At 50.9% G+C, this 16424-nt stretch overlaps 1 protein-coding gene across 2 annotated transcripts in view; it reads right to left on the bottom strand.

Moving 5' to 3' along the window:
- DENND2A (DENN domain containing 2A) overlaps positions 1–16116 on the bottom strand; it is a 124166-nt gene extending 108050 nt beyond the window's left edge. For both annotated transcript variants that reach the window (XM_047763228.1, XM_047763230.1), the window contains exon 1: positions 15831–16116. The gene's annotated coding sequence lies outside the window, so the exon portion shown is untranslated. The remainder of the gene's footprint in view (positions 1–15830) is intronic.
- Between the last annotated feature and the right edge of the window lie 308 nt (positions 16117–16424).

Here is a 16424-nt window from a genome sequence, read left to right as displayed (position 1 = left end):
TATCTGCTTCGATTTGAATGCAGTTTCAAAAGTCTGATTTTTTTCCTCCATGGCAGCCCTAGAGCTTATCGTGCATTTTGTACAGCACCTGATTCCCACATCACATACGCAGTATAAGTCCCTCCTGCCACACACCAGTCCGCATGTAATTCTTGATATGCTCATTTTGAAGAGGAGAAGGTTAAGTTTCAGAGACCTGCCCAGGACCACGGGGTTTAAGGAACAGAATAGGGAATCTTATTTGTATCTTTCGTCTCCAAATGCTAGATTTCACCCCCAAACCTTGTTATCTGCTCTCAGTCCCTTTAACCAGAACCACCTGATGGACACCCCTCACACGCCAGATGCAAGCTGTCCTCCTCAATGATGCCAGGACCCCTCAGGACAGTAACCTGAAAGCCTGATCCCCTTTCTTCTAAGGGCAGCAAGCAGGAAATGGCTTTCACTCATAACCTTTGGAAAGGTCAGGGTAAGGCAATGAACACTGTTTCATCCTATGATCTTTCAGGCACTGCATTAAGCACTTTACTAACATAATCTGAGAAATAATGCATCTCCCCAGAGAAATGAAATCATACCCACATATGTTCTTCTATATTAACCTTCAAAACATCACATCCATGATGGCTGTAAAGTGGAAACAGCCCAAATGCCATCAACTAATGAATAAACAAAATGAGGCACATCCACACAATGAAAGAACGTTCAGCCATCAAAGGAAGGACCTACTGACATTCTACAAGGTGGTTGAGCCTTAAAGACATGATGCTAAATGAACAGAAGCCATTCACAAAATGCCACATATTGTCTAAAACCATTTATATAAAATGTCTGGAACAGGGATATCTACAGAGACAGGAAATAGATTACTGGTTGCTCAGGCCTTGAAGGAATGGAGTGGGGCACTGGGGGTGAGGGCTAAGGGGTATGGCTTTCCTCTTTGGAGCAAAGAAAATGTTCTAAATGTTCTAATGGGCTGTACTGAGAGTGGCACCACACGGTGAATATACTAAAAACCTTTAAACTGTAGAGTTCAAGTGGATGAATTTTTATGGTATGTGAATTATACCTCAATAAAGCTGCTACAAAAAAAGAAAGGAGGGAGTTCCCCGCGAGGCGCCGTGGAAACGAATCCGACCGGAAACCATGAGCTTGCGGGTTCCATCCCTGGCCTCGTCCAGTGGGTTGGGGATCCGGGGTTGCCCTGAGCTGTGGTGTAGGTCGCAGACTCTGCTCGGATCCAGTGTTGCTGTGGCTGTGGTGCAGGCCGGCAGCTGTAGGTCCGATTAGACCCCTAGCCTGGGAACCTCCATATGCCTCGGGTGCGGCCCTAAACAAAAAAAAAAAAAAAAAAAAAGGAAGGAAGGAAGGGAGGGAGGGAGAGAGACACTGACTAAGCATCTGGTAGCCTGTGCAAGAGTACCCCTCGCATCGTAAACGACGTGCATGGAGCCCCAGCTCTGGTACTTCCTTCACAAGGACTGTCTCCGGCAATACATTCAGTAAATGAATCTGAGGAACCAGGATTTGTATCAATACTGCGATTAGGACAATGAACACAAAACAGTTAAAGAAACATAACAGGTAGGAGACACGACAGGCGCTACCCAGAGCTTGCCTACCTCATAAATGGTCTCCTTTCCTGCAAACCGCCTCATCTCTCAGCAAGCGGTACCACCCCACAGGCCGGCAGCCAAGTTTGGATGATGATCCCACCCCCAGCCACAGCTGATTGGCTCTAGAGGAGGCCTAACTGAGGTCCGACCAGTCAGATGGCGCTCCCAGGGGGTGCGTCCATCTGTGCGCGGCAACTCAGGAACACAGTTCTGAGAGGCAGCCACCCATTCTCCACCTTGTGGACTAGGGAGCAGAGGGAGCTGTGCTCAGGGGTAGAAGAATGAGGCCAGCGGAGCTCCGCACTCCCTCAGCCCAGTCCACTCTGGTGGCCAGGCTGCATTCCTGCCCACGGGTTCCAGAAGATATCTTCATACCCTTATTTGCTTAAGCAACCAAAAGATTCCCCACTAACACAGTGTCATGTTCAACCTATGTTCAACTGGTTTCCCAGAGCAAAAATGGAAAGCTAGTGTGCATGTGAGTTTTCTGTTCTTTCTTTTTAGGGCTGCACCCATAGCATGTGGAAGTTCCCAGGCTAGGGGTCGAATCTGGGCTACAGCTGCCGGTCTACACCACAGCCACAGCAACTTGGGATCTGAGCCGAGTCTGCACCCTACACCACAGCTCTGGGCAACGCCGGATCCTTAACCCACTGAGCAAGGCCAGGGATCAAACCCATGTCCTCAGGGATAGTAGTCAGATTCATTTCCGCCGCGTCACAACAGGAACTCCCTGCATGTGACTTTTAAATATGAGTCTGCATTCATGTAGCTGAAGCTGAGTGAACTGTAGTTATGAAGGAAATCAAAGTCCCCGCAACTAGGGCTTTGAGGTTGAATGTGATCTGATCATTCCTTTTACGCTACTGAGGGTCAAGAAGTCCCTTTCCCTTCCTGGGGAGACTCATCATGACATTGGAAGTGTTGGGAACATCTAAAGTCTTAGTAAAGCCATGCCATGAGACCTCGTCTTTCTAAGGACCATAAGCATTAGTACGGAAGATCTGTTGAACTCTTGGATGAAGTTAAATAGAATACGGTATCACAAGGTGTGCAGTTTCCAGAGTTCCCATTGTGGCTCAAAGTTGTGACTAACAAACCCAACCATGAGGAAGTGTGTTTGATCCCTGGCCTCACTGAGTGGGTTAAGGATTCTGCATTGTCGTGAGCTGTGATGTGGATCGCAGATGCAGCTCCAATCCAGCGTTGCTGTGGCTGTGGTGAAGGCCGGCAGCTACAGCTCTGATTCGATCCCTAGCCTGGTAACTTCCATATGCCGTGGGTTCAGCCCTAAAAAAAAAAGAAGGAAGGAAGGAAGGAAGATAGAAAGAAAGAAGGAAAGAGAAAGAAAAGAAAAAAAGGTGTGTAGTTTCCTTCTTTCCTTCCCAAGAAAACCTCACCGAAAAAAGTCCGGCCTTACATTGGGATGGACCAATGAGAGGTTACTGTGGGTATATGAACAAACAAAGCAATGTATGCCTTTTTCAGTTCTTATTTTGGATCGACAATACACAAGAAAGCAGATCTCACATTTCTCCCGCACACACTGGCAGGGACACATGTGAAAGAAAAACATTTACAAGAGGCTACATTGTCTGGACCAAAAGAAGAGCTGAGTTGACAGTAGGAAAGGACGGATGAATCCTTTTCCCATCCCTCTGTCTATTTATGGGAGTCATTTCCCTTCAGGAAATGCTGAGCCCCTTCTCCCAGGACCCTGTTGGGAATGACGCCTGCACTGGCTGACCCAGCCTTCCACATCCTACTTCCTGGCCTCAGCAGCTCTCCCCTCGTGACCCCGTCCATCACTGGGAACCCAGCCTATGAATGACAGTGCTTCTTCGAGGTCCTGCTCTAGTGTGGAGATTCAAAGAGGAAGGGAAAGCGAGATACACCATGAAGCTAGAAAAGCCCTTGGCAAGGAGAAGCTCCCAAATATGAACACAGGCAGGGAGCAGGGAGGAAGTCAGGGATAGAGATGACCAGGCTGGGGCCCAGGAGTTTTTGTGGCTCACCTAGGCTCAGTCACCCGTCTGGGGGTGGCAGAGGCAGGGACAGGACCTAAGATTCCTTTCACCATGTTTGGAGTTCATTCACCTCCTCCACACTCCTTTCTCTCCCCCAGAAATGTACAGATTCCCATTTTTATAAAGAAACCGTCCCAGAGAACCTGGGTGTACTAGTTACATGTTTTCTTTTTGGTCTTTTTAGGGCCACACCTGTGGCATATGCAGGTTCCCAGGCTAGAGGCTGAATTGGAGCTGTAGTCTCAGGCCTACACCACAGCCATGGCTCGGATCTGACATCTACATCCTCACAGATACCAGTTGGCTTGTTTCCACTTTGCCACAAGGGGAGCTCCCCACATATTTATGTTTGACACCTCAAATTAAACTGAAACGATGGGGAGTTCCTGTCGTGGCTCAGTGGTAACGAATCTGACCAGCATCCACGAGGACATGGGTTCCATCCCTGGCCTCACTCAGTGGGTTAAGGATCTGGCATTGCCGTGAGCTGTGGTGTAGGTCGCAGACTCGGCTTGGATCTGGCATTGCTGTGGCTGTGGTGTAGGCTGGCAGCTACAGCTCTGATTTGACCACTAGCCTGGGAACTTCCATATGCCGCAGGTGCAGCCCTAAAAAGACAATCAATCATTCAATCAATCAATCAATAAACTGCAACAGAGAATGAATGGCTAACATGTATGGAACACTTGCTATCTTCTAGGCAAGATTCTACAGATCGTTCCACTGAATCCTCACACCAGCCCTACTGCTGCCTCCCCTTTACAGATGTGGAAACCAAGGCCTGGAGAGACGAGCTTTTCCTAAGGCCACACAGATGCAGAATGAATCCAGGTTGTCAGATTCAAGTCCAGGCAGCCTGTCACCAACTCAAGTGCCTTGGGGGCAGATACAGACTAGCTACTCAGGGGATTGTTTTGACTGGGTTTGATTCAAAGTCCTGGGCACCTGTCTCTACCCTCTCTCCTCTCCACGCACACCCTGGCGCCGCGACACTGCCTGGCCGTGCCCTCCGCTTCCAGAAGCGGTTCTCAGGCTGCCACCAGGGGACTAGTTTTCCCCTCTAGAAGGGTTCCTCATGCTCTTTTAACCTGACCTCACTGAGCAGTAACGCTGAGGAGGGCGGGAAGGGCTTGCTGTGGGACCCGTCCTGGGCCCTGGCTTGGAAGCACAGGCCGCCGCAGAAGCAGCCCCTTGCAGGGGCTGCACCTGAAGGCCGCGTTTCATCTGCTTCCCAGCAGCACTCTCTGGCGCCAGCTGTGCCACCCCGACCTCCTCACTCCCCACCTCCTCTCCTTCTGGTCTTCCTGCTCTCCTCTTCTCTTCCTCCCCCTCAGACCCTTTCCCACCCTCTTTTGCTGGCTTCTGTTCTCTTTCTTTCCATGAGCAGAGAGTTTCCAGCCTGGCTCCAGGCCAGCACATTTGGACAAAAGGCAGCAATCTTAGAGGGAGACGTCATCGCCCATCCCCTTTCCCGGGGCCAGCTCCGTGGCCCAGAGAGACAGAAGGGGGCTGGGGCTGCCCCCGCCCTGCTCCCGGTTCTGGGAAAGAACTTGAGAGACGGCAGATCGTGAGGGTTAAAAGCAAACAGACCCAGGTTCAAATTCCAGCTCTGCCACTTGAGAGCTATGGGACCTCGGGCAAGTGACTTTTCTAAGCCTTCGTTCTCCCCTGTGTAAAATGGTGACAGGAGTAGCACCTACTTTGAAAGGCAGTGGTAAGGCTTAACATGAGCTTGCACCTGTCAAGCGTCCAGCACAGTGCAGGTCCTAGAAAGTGTGCTCAAGGGAGTTCCCACTGTGGCTCAGTGGAAAGGAATCTGACTAGTATCCATGAGGATGTGGGTTCGATCCCTGGTCTCACTCAGTGCGTTAAGGATCCAGCATTGCCATGAGCTGCGGTGTAGGTCACAGATGTGGCTCAGATCTGGCATTGCTGTGGTTGTGGGCTGTGGCTCGGGCTGGCAGCTGTAGCTCTGATTGGACGCCTAGCCTGGAAACTTCCATATGCTGCTGGTGTGGCCCTAAAAAGACAAAAAAAAGACCAAAAAAAATGTGCTCAACATAGCCGCTGTTATTACAAATTGAACTCCACTCGGCCAAATAATACAAGTAAAATACAGGACTTTGTTTTAATAATAACAGTAATAATACCACCACCTCGTCAACTCATCTGCAGGGCTGCCTTCCCAGCCTCAGTTCTTGGCAAGTGCGGTAAAGCTGTAAAACCTCTCGGAGTTATCACTGCGGTCGGTACAGCGTAATCTGCATAAGTCGGTTGTGAAATCGGAAGGGAAGTGGACCCCCTTCCTTTTGCAGTAGAGCCAAGTGGTACCCATGCCAGACGTGAAAGGAAGGAGGAGGCCACCCGCATCACCACGGCCGCTTGTCCTGGCTTCCCTCCCCTCCCACCCTGTTTTCTGGCCCCCTAGACGCTGAGGCCCCCGTTTCTGTCTGTTTACTATCTGTGTTGAGTGTTTTGTACTCAGAAGTTGTGCAATGCCCGGGAATGTGCTCAGTTTTATTTAGCTAACTTTTGAGATATGGGAATGGTCTCTCCCCGATGCTTTCAATTAGTTAATCTGAGCCAGCATGGCGGGAAGTGGAATTAATCCATAAGATTCATCAAGGAGTTGAGCACAGGACTCCGTGGGAGTGCAGTTGGGAAACAGATAAACATACAGAATGGTCCCTGTCCTAGAGCGAGGGCTGGAAGATGTGAACCGAATCAAACAAGGGCAATAAAAGATTGCGACGGCTCAGGGATCTAGCGGTGGTCCAGTGCTTGGGATCTGGTGCTTTTGCCAGTGCGAGCAGGGTTCAGTCTGGGAACCAGGATCCTACATCAAGCTGATGCACACCACAGCCAAAAAAGGAAGGAAGGGATGGAGGGAGGAAGGAAGGGAGGGAGGAAAAAAAAAAAAAGATTACAACTGTTCAAGACAAAAAGACAGGATCAGTCCAGGGAAGACCTGACAACATGTTTAACAAGTCACAACAGGGGAGTGGTTTAGGGAATACATCTGAACTGTGGTGATAAACATTAAGAAATAAGTGCAGTTCCCGCTGTGGCGCAGCAGGGAACAAATCTGCTCAGATCTAAGAGTATGGCAAAAGGACAACCCTGGAAGCACAGACTGAGGACACAGCTAAAGAACCAGCGAGCAGGGACACCCTCGCTGAGGGGGAAAGTGAAGCAAGAGAAGAGAGTGAAAAATTGAGGTGGGGGGGTTGCTCTTACTTTGCCCCGTTATCCAGCTCTTGACTCAGCTCCTTTTTTTGTTTTTTGGCCACACCCGCAGCATGTGGAAGCTCCCAAGCCACGGATCGAACCCAGGCTGCAGCTGCAACCTGTGCCACAGCTATAGTAATGCCGATTATTATTATTATTATTATTATTATTTAGGGATGAACCCGTGGCATATGGAGGTTCCCAGGCTATGGGTCGAATTGGAGCTACAGCTGCCATCCTATGCCACAGCCACAGCCATGCAGGACCCTTAACCCACTGATCAAGGCCAGGGATCGAACCCACATCCTCATGTATACTAGTTGGGTTTGCTACTGCTGAGCCACAATGGGAACGTCCATAATGGCCTTACTGTTGACTCTTTAATGGCTGGATCTGGTCTAGGAGGGGTCCCAGGGTTTGGGGACACTGGGAGCGACTATTTATCAACCAGTAGAAAAGCATTTTGGCGTTTTGACAGGTGGCACACATGTGTCAGCACACCAGTTTTATACTGACCGTGACCTGGGTCAGGAGTGTCGCTTACCCACCAACAATAAACTCAAGAATAATGAGAACAGAATACTACTCCGCCATAAAAAAGAACAAAATAATGCCATTTGTAGCAACTAGAGACTCTCATACTAAGTGAAGTCAGTCAGGTGAAAGATAGGAGTTCCCGTCACGGAGCAGTGGAAACAAATCTGACTAGGAATGACGAGGTTGTAGGTTCAATCTCTGGCCTTGCTCAATGGGTTAAGGATCCAGTGTTGCCGTGAGCTGTGGTGTTAAGCCGGCAGCTATAGCTCTAATTCGACCCCTAGCCTGGGAACCTCCATATACTGCGGGTGCGGCCCTAGAAAATAAAAATTTAAAAAAAAGGAAGGAGAAAGACAACTACCATATGATATCACTTATAACTGGAATCGAATATACGGCACAAATGAACCTTTCCACAGAAAAGAAAATCATGGACAGGGAGAAGAGACCTGTGGTTGCCAAGGAGGAGCGGGAGGGAGTGGGAGCCTGGGGCTGATAGATGCAGATGACTGCCTTTGGAGTGGATGAGCAAAGAGATCCTGCTGTGTAGCACGGGGAACTATGTCGAGTCATTTATGATGGAGCTTGATAATGTGAGGAAAAAAAGAATGTATACAAGTATGTGTAACTGGGTCACCATGCTGTACAGTAGCCAGAAAAAATAAATAAATAAAAGGTAAAAACACACACACAAAAAGAAGAATGAGAACAGTGAACTAGCTAGCAGCTGCATCAAGAGCCACCTGGGATAAAGTCTCTGGGGTCGGTTAGGGATGGAGGGCAGATCCCAGGGATGTGAGGAGGGGCTTGCAGACCTGCCCCTGGGGCTCTTCCAGGTGTTCTATCTCCCTATCCTGAAAAGCGGCAGTCTCCTCATCCTCCAGGAAACAGGCAGCCCCAACCAGGCTGTGTGTGTCTAGAAACGGCCTCTGATTCTTTTCCCAACCTCTCTCTGCTCTGTCCCAGACCAGGGATCCTGCCTGCCCTGCCTTCACGTGAAAGGAGAGCCTGAAAGAGGAGTCCCTCCTGGTGCTGGCTCTGCAGCGGTCCTGGAATCTCTGAGTCTCATTGCTTTGGGAGGATCTAGGAGCCTCTGCTCTCTGGCGTTTCTCTATCCTGTTAGATGCCTCAGTTCAGTTGGAGGGTAAATAGAGCACAGGGCTCCTTTTTTGATGTCCTGGGAGCTTGTGTATATTTGTTGATTGTCACAAACACAGACGATGAAATGGACCAGATGTAAAGATGTCAGGAGACCAGGGAGTTATACTTGCCGTTGGGTGACCGCACGCTTCATTCCAAATCAGAACAGTTCTCAACTGCAGCTCAGAGTAGCAAGTGGAGAATCGCTCTCAGACCCCAGCGAGCTGGAGACGCTGCCCTGGCAGAAGCCCAGAGCACCGGCAAGCTCCTTGGGGAAGCTCCTCTGTGTCTTCCCGGCCACCAACCTGACCACATCTGTGGCTGAGAAACTGTCCCACTCTAGCTGCAGGGGAAGCAAGTCCTATCTCTCATATTGTCCCACTGTGCCCACCCGGTGATGGACTCTGCTCTCCAGGGCTGCTCCCTCAGCTAACTTTTCTCCTAACCATGCAAGGTCAGTTTTAATCCTGATTTGCTGCATGATTCCATATAGATGCCTCACTGGGGGCGGCACAGCCTGTATTTCCCAGGGATGTGAAAAGCACAAATAAAGTCAGAGGAGGGTCTTGCCTTAATGGTTTCTACTTGCTAGTTGCAAAGGCAGTAGCTGTTTTCTCCATGGTGAGCAGGTGGTGGGGGTGGGTGCAGGGCATGGGTACCAAGCTCCACTGATTCATTTAATGGAAACAAGCTGACATGTGGCACCAGCTTGGCCACCAAGCCCCTCCTCCTTTCCTGGACTCAGGCCTCTACTCCAGGAAGGCCAAGAAGAGCTGGAGGACAGAGGGCTGGTCCAGCATCACGTCCCTGGGTCAGTGCACTTGGACCCACAGGGAGAATGGATGGGCATGTGCAACTCTTTACCATGTGGCAGTTTGCAGGGACAGTCCCAGGAGAGGGCTGCTGTCTATCATGTCACAGTTTACCCTGAGTGCTCCCTTTCTCCGTTTCAGGGGTCCCACTTTGCGTATGTGGCTACCCTATCTATTACCCACAGAGGATTTGCAGAGAGCTTTATGCTAAATCAAATTCTGCCAAAAGAAAAAAAAAAAAAAAGAAAGAAAGAAAATAGTTAGTTTCCGTCGTGGCCCAGCGGTTAACGAACCCAGCTAGCATCCACGAGGATGTGGGTTCGATCTCTGGCCTTAGTGGGTTAAGGATCCACGGTGCGGCCCTAAAAAGACAAAAAGACCAAAAAGAAAAAGGAAAAGAAAAAAAGAAATCAAATCCCACCTTTACTACATCGTCCCTTCTAAAATCGAGGAAGTATAAGGGAGAAGCTGGCAGGCACCTTGGATTATTTCCCTGGCCTGGCTCTTATGTGTGACCCAGCCCACTGATCCCAGGTCTCAGCCCACTCAATTATGTGAAATTGTGATTAAAGGGGATCAAGGTTGGGAGTTCCCATCATGGCTCAGTGGTTAACCAATCCGACTAGGAACCATGAGGTTGCGGGTTTGATCCCTGGCCTCAGTCAGTGGGTTAAGGATCCGGCATTGCCGTGAGCTGTGGTGTAGGTCACAGACATGGCTCAGATCCCACATGGCTGTGGCTGTGATGTAGGCCGGCAGCTGCAGCTGTGACTGGACCCCTAGCCTGGGAACCTCCATGTGCTGCGGGTGCAGTCCTGAAAAGACAAAAAGACAAGAAAATAAATAAATAAAGGGGATCAAGGTTTTGGGAGCAGGCGCCACAGCAGGGGCAATGCTAAGTCCTTAATCGACTGACCCACTGGGGAACTCCAAAATTCTAAAGTATACTTCTTAAGAAATCAAAACAACAAAAGGAAATGCATTTGCTACTCTACTTGAACTGGTCTGACAAGCCTTCCTGATAAGACACGCAGCTCTTGGAAGGCCCGGGTACCATGGAAGATCGGTCACAGTCACAGTCAAGGTCACAGCTTCCTGTTCCGTCCCCAAGCTCCAGCTCAGTCCTGCTCTGATCGCCCTCTGAAGGCAAGCAGGAAGCCTCCCGGTCCCCCAGTAGAGAGGGAAGCTAACCTCTCCCTAAGCTTGCTGCGAGGTTGACTCACCCTCTTCTTTCCCCAAGGCCGGGGGGGAAAAAACATAACTTGGCTTTCAGTAGTTCAGCCAGTTAGAAAGGGGGGTCCCTCGCACCTCCCTCTTTCAGCCGAACCCAGGCCAAGGGTGAACGTGTCAAAGGGAGGCCAAAGAGAAAGCAGCTCTGGGCTCCAGCTGGCGAAGGGTTTAACTTCCACACAAACTGAGTGGGGATGCATTTTTGCCCAAATCAGACAGTGATTTTAACACGAGGGTAAAAGATGACCTGACTCTGGCTTCCAGACATACTGCTTTTTTTTTTTTTAGGGCCACATCCATGGCATATGGAAGTTTCCAGGCTAGGGGTCAAATCGGAGCTGCAGCTGCCGGCTTATACCACAGCCAGAGCAACTCAAGAGCCACGGTCTGTGACCTACACCACAGCTCACAGCAATACAGGATCCTTAACCCACTGAGAGGGGCCAAGGATCGAAGACGCATCTTCATGGATTCTAGTCGGGTTCCTCATCACTGAGCCACAACAGGAACTCCCCCTACCTTTTGGACATCGAATGCAGAGAAGTGAGTTAACCCCTTCCCTGCGTTCCAGGCAGTGACTTGCCCTCCCCATCATTAAAGGGGCAGATGTGCCTGTTAGTCCCTCTGTTGGGTGGCCAGTGCAGGGGTTTCAAAGGGTACCTGTGGAGACGGTCTGGTTCTGGTGGAGAAAGGGGCCATGCACATAGGAGACTGGGCATGACACAAGGCACAAGCAGGGGTCAGCCTGTGTCACTCAGGAGTAACTGTCACACATTCCATGGACCCTCAGGAAGCAAAAAAAGCAGGGCTCGATGCCAGAGATAGTGGAGGTGGCTGAGTCAACTTCACCCATAGCCAAAGAAGGAACAGCCTACAAAGTATATTTGAGGGTTGTTGGGAAAGCCATTGAGCCTCAAAGTATCTCTCCTATTATCCTGTCGGAGTTACTGAAACTCAACCATTAGAGATTCATTCCTCTGGACTGAGACTTTATGCATGTTAAATTGCAAACTATCTCACCCAGCTTCTTTCCAATCTAGAAGACATAAGTCAGAGAACACACGCACGGATATTAGGAGGAAGGTAGAAAAAACCAGAGCTCACAGGCTTAGCATTTAAGAAAGACCACTGGGTCACCATGCTGTACGGTAGAAAAAAAAATAATGTATTGGGGAAATAAAAAATAATAATAATTTTAAAAAAAGGAAAGCTAGACCTATGTGGGCTCCGGGAAAAAAAGAGAAAGATGCTGAGGCTTTCCGTGTTGGCTAAGGTGCAGCACTGCATACAACAGGATTAGACTAGACAGCTCTAACTGTAGAAGGCTTGGCATTATGCTTTTAGAATTTCAGCTCAAAAAAAAAGCTTCACACAAACACACACACAAAGCTTCACATAAATATGTTTGTTATCAGCCTTCCTTATTGCTATCTCTTCAAGATGGCTTTGGAGCTTGATTTTGAAGGTTGATTTCATCATGAGTAACAGGCTTCCAAATTTAAAAAAAAATTTTTGGGGGGTCTTTTTTTAGGGCCGAACCCATAACATATGGATGTTCCCAGGCTAGGGGCTGAATTGGAGCTGCAGCTTCTGGCCTATGCCATAGCCACACCAGATCCCGAGCTGTGTCTGCAACCTTCAGCGCAGCTCACAGCAACACCAGATCCTTAACCCACTGAGCGAGGCCAGGGATCGAATCTGCATCCTCATGGATCCTAATCAGGTTAGTTACCACTGAGCCATAACAGGAACTCTTGAATTTTATTTATATTTTAAGGGATCCTTGCTTTTATAATCCAAGATTTCTGTCCCCTGCTGTAATATGCCCTCTAGGTGAATGTGAAAGCAGCCAGTCTCAACTTGGCTATATCTTAAAACCACCTGGGACCCTCTAAAAATACTGATGCCCAGGGCCCATTCGCAGAGATTATTTTCATGATCTGCGGTGGGACCCAGGCATCAGTTGTTTTAAAAATGTACCTTTCAGAGCTCCCGTCGTAGCTCAGCGGATTTGAACCTGACCAGTATCCATGAGGATGTGGGTTCGACCCCTGGCCTTGCTCAGAGCGTCAAGGATCTGGTGTTGCCATGAGCTGGGGTATAGGTAACAGACATGGCTCGGATTCTGCATTGCTGTAGCTGTGGTGTAGGCTGGCACCTGCAGCTCTGATTCTACCCCTAGCCTGGGAACTTTCATATGCCGAGAGTGCAGCCCTAAAAAGACCAAAAAAAAAAAAAAAAAAGCACCTTTCAGCATTTAAATGTGTATTCTATGTGTACCTTGAATTTAAAATGTTAAGAACTGTGGTAGCGGGTGGTGGGGGGTAGAACACCATACCTACTTGATATTAAGACTCCTACAGGAGTTCCCGTCATGGCGCAGTGGTTATCGAATCCGACTAGGAACCATGAGGTTGCGGGTTCGGTCCCTGCCCTTGCTCAGTGGGTTAACGATCCGGCGTTGCCGTGAGCTGTGGTGTAGGTTGCAGACGCGGCTCGGATCCTGCGTTGCTGTGGCTCTGGCGTAGGCCGGTGGCTACAGCTCCGATTCGACCCCTAGCCTGGGAACCTCCATATGCCGCAGGAGCGGCCCAAGAAATAGCAACAACAACAACAACAAAAAAGACTCCTACAGTTGGCAAGAAATGGCTTACACTTTGGAGGACACATAGGAATGCAGTGACATAGACTCTGCAGATTCGTCCCTCCTGCAGAAACCAGCCGGACAGCCTGGTTAGGAGATTTGTGACTAAAGGGAAAACCTCCGAGCCCTCACTCTCTGTTCTTCTGCAACATTCCTTGTTTTGCGAAAAGCAAGCTCCCCAACCCTCCGTGACCTCGGCTGAAGATCTCTGGCTTCTTGAGTCCCACCCTTTCCCCACCGGGAGAAGCAGGCTTAACTTCTGAGAAGCCAGAAGTAACATCAGTCCAAGGGCAGAAAGCCCTGGACCACTTAAGGGAAGTGGACTCGCCTAACGGAACAGAATCCTCAAGTGCTGCTCCCACTCTCTCTGACTCCCTTTGGTCAGGGTTTCCAGATGCCAACCTTCTCAACACCCGGCCCGACCAGGCCCCTTCTCCAGAGCAGTCTCAGCCCACCTGTCTACGGACCACACTCCTGCTTCGTGGCGGGGCTCTGCTCTCTACATGCATCACTGTAGGTATCACCTCCTCCTGCCCTTAAGAGAACACGGGCTCCTCCATAGAGGTTTCCTCGGGTCCTCGTTGCCCTGTATCATGCTGCCCACAAGCCTGAACTGGCACTCACCCCCCTCCCAAGGAAATTCAGTCCATCTCCAAGTCATAAGAGGAAGATGGTATGGGAAGACAGTCACGTGGAATTTTATCTACCCATCTTTTAACACTGATAACACAATTTTTTCCTATGTCACACTTTAGTCGTTTCACAAAGTTTCACATGACAAATTCCCAGTTGAGTTCAATTCCAGGAAAAAAATGCATCCTGAAAATGAATTTGTGTGCTCTCTCTTGTCCACAACCCAAGACTGTGCAATCCTGTGTGTTTTTGTTTGTCTCTAAGTTGCCAGAAAATTTACAGCCAAATTCACTGTCCAAGTGTTGTAATCTGCTACGTTCAGGCCATTCAAAATATCTTTCTTTTTGCTTTGTTTTATTTTCTCCTGGGCTTTTCTGCAATCAAGTCTTCATTGAAGTTATCTGACCGTGTCCGCAAGGCTGTCACCAGGTCCCGACTCTTTTCTCTCTTAGATCTTTCCATCCCACTTCATCCTGCATTAACTCCAGCCTGGGTGCTGCAAGGCCTTGGTGGCCTCCTCCTCTGAGCCTCCACCCAACAAGCAGAGGGCGATTTTTAAGTTACAGGCTGATCCCGCAGCTCCTGCATCAGCAAGATCGTCCTTCCCTCTGGGAATTGCAATCATGTCACCACCCTCCCTCTTGGTGACTTTGCCCATGCTGCTCCCTCAGCCTGAAACAACCCTCCCTGCTTTGCTTTGTTGGTGAAGAGGTGTTTTCATTACCTATTCTGCAGGCCTCCCCTGAGCTGGGTGGCCCTGCTCTGGGTTTTCCTGGTCCACAGTACTCACAGCTGAGCCAGATTTAATTTTTGTTTGACTCCCCAGCTAGGATGGTGAATGCCTGGAAGGAAGGAACACATCTTAGTGTCACCCTGTCTGTCCCTAACGCCCAGCATGGAGAGCTATGAAGTGAATGAATATAGGACCCAGGCAGGGTTCGGAAAAATCTTCCCGAATAAAACAAATGGAGGCCAGCCATTTGGCAGGCATTTCACAGCCCTTCCCAAAATCAGTTACTATTTGCCCTTGACTTCTTATAGAATTCTGCTCAGCCTAGGCAGCCCACCCCCAAGCTGTTCTACGCCCCTCTTTTGGTGTGTTTGATACTTGATGACACAAGCAGAAAGGATTTTGTTCTTTTCTGTAGTAACGACCCCAGGTGTAAGAGTTTAATAACAAAACTACTGCAGAGTGCCTATTATAATGGGGGGGTGGATTAATTACTGGTGTGTGTGTCATTTGGAACATTAGAGAAGCCGCATCCCTGAAGCCCATCTCCACACCAGTTGGAAGCCCTCCTGCTCCTTCCCCAGCACCAGCTGCTGAGAACAAAGTCACGGCACTTACATTGCCCTGACCCTGGAGTGCAGTGCCCAGCCTCCTCACCCGATCCCCTAAGAGGCAGGATTCCTCTGCTGAGGTCTGGGTCTCCTCAGGGGTTTGAATCCAGGTCCCTGTGACCCTCCCGCTATCATTATTCCCTGAGCTGGGCTTCATCTGCTCCCAACGCCATCCTTAAGGGTTAAGTGGAAGAAATAAGACCATGCAATCATTTTTACCTTCCTGCTTTCCCAAGACTGCAAATTCAGACCACAGTGGGGGGAAGGGGGGTCTGGCTGCTCAGCCTTCAATCTCGATTCTTTGCGCGCGCGCGCACACACACGCACACACACTTACACACTCTCGCCCCTGGGACCCAGCACGGCGCAGGGCGGGGGCTCTGCCCGGTTTCTGCCGCTTTCCCAGGCGCGGGACCACGGCTTCCCGAGCTCCCGGAAGGACGAACGCACAACGCTTTGCTCAAGTCCCCGCAGGTCAGACTGCAGCGCCTCGGTCCCCACGGCCGCACACGGGACACCCGGTCTTCGGTCTGCAAAGGGCCACTTCCCAGCTCTGGCGCGCCCATCCCTCCCCCACCCCCCGCCGCGCGTCCCCTCCACCGTCCCCTGGGCGAGGCCCTACCTCCTGGCGGGTCGAGGCTCCGCGGGCTCCGAGGCGCAGCTCGGGGGCGCCCGGGCGGGCGGGGGCGGCGGGCGGCGGGGGCCAGGGGCGCCATGGCCCGCAGCCCCCCACGCGCGTGTCGGCCGGGCCTCTCCCGGCGCCCTGGGCTCGCGTGCCCGCCGGCCGGCCGCCGCTGTGGGCGAGTGGAGGGCGGGCTCGGCCGGCGGCCCCTTCCTCTGGTCGCGGCGCGGCGGCTCTGAGCCGGGCCGCGCGCCCCGTCGCCCCCCGCCCGCCGCCGCTCGGTGAGCTCATCCGCAGCTGGCGGGCGCCCGGCCCGTTGCCACGGCAACGCCTCTCCCAGGGCCGCGCGGACTCGAGCGACTCCCGTAAACAGGACCTTCTGCCGGACTCTTCCCCTCGCCCTTTTTGGGGGGTGGGGAGAGGGCGGCTTAACCCTTTCTCTGCTGGAGACCACCGAGCGTCAGGCCCCGGGGTTTATTGGAGCGCCGCGCTCAGCCGGGGACGGAGACCTTGAGAGGCAACCGAGTGGCAGCGGCAGTCCCTGCCCTCAGTTCAATCGTTTAACGTCTGTGGGGCACCCACCAGGGCTTCAGG

The sequence above is a fragment of the Phacochoerus africanus genome, chromosome 16 (assembly GCF_016906955.1).
Source record: "Phacochoerus africanus isolate WHEZ1 chromosome 16, ROS_Pafr_v1, whole genome shotgun sequence".
NCBI lineage: Eukaryota > Metazoa > Chordata > Mammalia > Artiodactyla > Suidae > Phacochoerus > Phacochoerus africanus.
This window is presented reverse-complemented; position numbering and strand designations above follow the sequence as displayed.